Source organism: Vombatus ursinus, unplaced genomic scaffold, assembly GCF_900497805.2.
Source record: "Vombatus ursinus unplaced genomic scaffold, bare-nosed wombat genome assembly UNPS02011014.1, whole genome shotgun sequence".
In the NCBI taxonomy this organism is placed as follows: Eukaryota; Metazoa; Chordata; class Mammalia; order Diprotodontia; family Vombatidae; genus Vombatus; species Vombatus ursinus.
In genome coordinates, this window is record NW_020950792.1 from 7,870,299 (window position 1) to 7,874,107 (window position 3,809).

Consider the following 3,809-nt stretch of genomic DNA (forward strand, 5'->3'; position numbering starts at 1 on the left):
AGTACAAGGAGTTTTTCACACTGATGAAAGTACAGGCCTAGACAGGCATATATGTGTGTGGCGAGAGAGAGAGAGAGAGAGAGACAGAGAGAATGATAAAGATCCATCCTTAAAATAAAATCGAATTAGGACACACACATTCTTCATTTCTGAATATGTTTATGGGAGAGATTAATGCTATTGAGACCATTTTATTTAACCAATCACAAACTTGATATGAATGAGGTGGACATGTTACTGCTCAATTGTGGAAAAGATATAAGTGGCATTGGTACACAATTTCCACACCAAAAAAAAAAAATCCCCATAGTTGAGAAAGATCAAAATAAGAGCTAAAACTTAAAAGAAAAGGGGGGAGACCCTAGTTTAAGAATTTATCATTTAGATTGTGTAGGCGATACTTTCATGATGAAACAAAAATTTTAGTAAATGTTTTCCTAAAATCATGTGCACTCCATTGTCCTATTCCCAAATAGTCATCTGCAACAATTTTTGGAGACAATTTTCTCTGAGTTTCATCTGATCCTCACAAGATAGATTCACAGTGTATCTCAGAACATAAACTAGAAGTGTTCCTACCTTGGAAAGACTTGTTATACTCGACTGGCATAGACTCTAAGAAATAAGGGTCATCTCCATACCAGGATGAGAGTGACATAGAAATAGTTCTCTAGTAGAAAGAGACAGTAAAATAAGGAACTAACATGGTGGAATAAGGAGGATAGCTAAAGAAAACTCAAGTCTGAGAAAACAAATGGCTATTGTAACTCTAAAGAGTATGTAAGAACATAAAGTGCAATGGAGTTGGCAGTACTCCAGTGAATTTGGTCATTGTTGGAAGTCACTAGATAATTCAGCGCCAAAATAGATTTTTTTTTACCTGATTTTCTGTGTCTGGTTTTCTGAAGCTTTCCAGGCTTTACTGTTTTTTAAACACTTTAACATAATTCAATAAAGTTTCAAAATATTAAATTGATAGTAAATGCCATTTTATAGCTGTCTGTGAGCAAATACTGTCATTAATTCTTCTAGGAGAAGTTATTTAGACTCTGTACTGTGTTAATCAGCTTTACTAATATAGGAGTAAGAAAATATTGAGTTCTGTGATAGTATATTATTGTATATCAATGTGTTACTTCACCATATGAGAAGACATAAAAAAAAACAAAACAAAAACCCAAATTTTTCAATGTAGCAGTCATAAAATTAATCTCCCACAGAGGGCAGAAGAACATTCAGAGATATTTGCCATTTTCCCTTGCATTGAGTGGATCTGTGCTGACATTGGACCTAAAAGTTTACAAGAGCACTTTGGCTGTTGCTCGAGGACATTTATTTTTGTAGTTCTATAACTTGCTTGTTTAGTGATTTACATTTGATATTTATAAAAAAAATTGAAGTTGCAGATGGAAGCTACTTTATTTATGCTGAATTGATGTTTTGTAGTGGCATCATTATGATAATGGGCATTTTTATTTAACAATATTTTTTCTGATCATAGAATCTAAACAAAATGGAAAACAGCGTGGTGATATTTAATTCAATATATTGGATTTACATTTCTTTAGATGGAAAAATGATCATTGCATTTTCATCTATGCTGATACAAAGATGGAAGTTACTAAAGGTAGACTCATTTTCCCATTTATAAAGTAAATTCAAATATTAATTTAATTAATGAAGTAGAAAGTATTCTAGTAATTTTCTCTTAAATACAAAACAATAACAAAAATTACTATAAACTGGATCTTTCAGAAGCCTTTAATTTTGGTGGCATTTCTCTCATTAAAATAAGAGGAAAGTTTAAAATAAAAAGTTACTTTTATTTTCCAGAGTCCTCAGTTTTATTTACATTCTACTAAAGCACAAATACCAGGAGAGGGCAGGGTTTAGGAAAGATAATGAAGAACATGCAGTAATCAGAGAGAAAACTAGAAACAAGACAAAGATGGGAGGAGTAAAGCTGAAATAGAAGCTCAATAGGGACAGCCTCCTTTCCCCCTTCCTCCTCTTCACATATCCTCATTATCAGTATCTCCATAGCCCAGTTGGCTTACTTCACCTCCACAGGAGCTACATCCTGGATATTTCTTTCTTTTTTCTTTTTTTGGTTGGGCAAGGGGGTTAAGTGATTTGCCCAGGGTCACAAAGCTAGCAAGTGTTATGTGTCTGAGGCTGGATCCTCTTGTATCCAGGGATGGTGCTCTATGCACTGGGCCACCTAACTACCCCCTGTCCTGAGTGTTTCTTGAGGGTGGTAGTGGTTGAGCAGTTCAAGATATAGCCAGAGCAAGTCCAACAAACTTAGCAAGCTCAGTCATGCTTAAAGTCATCTTCCTCCCACCTCCATGACCATATCTACCAACCAATCTTTCTTCATAGTCTTATCATGAGGCATCCTAGCTCCTTGGCCTGGTTGTTCTGGGCCTCAGTCTGCACCATTGCTCTCATGTACTTCAGAGACTTTTCATATTCCTGGAGGTGGCAGTTCCCCCACAGCCAACTGTAAGACACCATCTCATCATTTCTCTTTGCTTCCTTTAAGTAGCAGATCCTCTAGTAGCCAGATGCCCTTTTAGATATCATTGTATTTGCTTTGTACTAGACACCACTGTTAATAAAAGGTGGATATGCACTTTAAAGAACAATAGATTTCCTCAGTGAGAACTTAGAGAAGGTAGTAAATATTGATAACATGAACTAAAATGAGGAGAATAAGGGTAATTATGGTATATAAGTAGTCTCAAAGTAGTACCAGAGAGGGAAAATTAAGGCACGCTATCTTCCTCTTCTATTGAATTGTGGTGTTAGGGAGGGGAGTTGGATGAAAGAATGGAAATCTCTAAAACAAGAAAATGAAGAATGTGTTATCATTCATGGTAAGCCCAGTTTGGGGCAATATAAGCAAATGGAAAGATACTGGTCTATTAAAGATTTTTTGCTACAATATTCCTAGAAGTTTGGCTTTGGGGATCTCTTTCAGGAGGAGATTGAAGGAGATCGATGGATTCTTTCAATTTCTATTTAGCCCTCTGGTTCTAAAATATCAGGGCAGTTTTCCTTGATAATTTCTTGAAAGATGATGTCTAGGCTTCTTTTTTGATTAGGGCTTTCAGATAGTCCAATAATTTTTAAATTATCTCTCCTGGATCTATTTTCCATGTCAGTTGAACTCCTAGGGATATTGCAGCCAAATTCCAGAGTTCCAAGGAGAAAATATTACAAGCAGCCAGAAAGAAATAATTCAAGTATTGTGGAAACACAAGATTTAGCAGCTTCTACATTAAGGGACCAGAGAGCATGGCATATAATATTTTGGAGGGCAAAGGAGATAGAATTACAACCAAGAATCACCTACTCAGCAAAACTGCTTCAGGAGAAAAATGGTCATTCAGTGAAATAGAGGACTTTGAAGCATTCTTGATGAAAAGACCAGAGGGAGGGGAAACAGGGGAAGGTGAGAGGGAATGAGTGAATCTTATTCTCATAGGATTTGGCTGAAGGAGGGAATAACATACACACTCAATTGGGTATGGAAATCTGTCTTACCCTACAGGAAAATAGGGAGAGAAGGGGACAAGAGAGCAGGGGAATGATAGAGATGAGGGCAGATTGTGAAAGGGGGTAATCAGAAGCAAACACTTCTGAGGAGGGACAGGGTCAAAAGAAAGAGTAGAATAAATGGGGGGGTGGGATAGGATTAAGGGAAATAGTTTTTCACAACATGACTACTATGTAAGTATTTTGCATAACTGCACATGTATAACCTATATTGAGTTGCTTGCCTTTTCAATGAGGGTGGGTGGAAA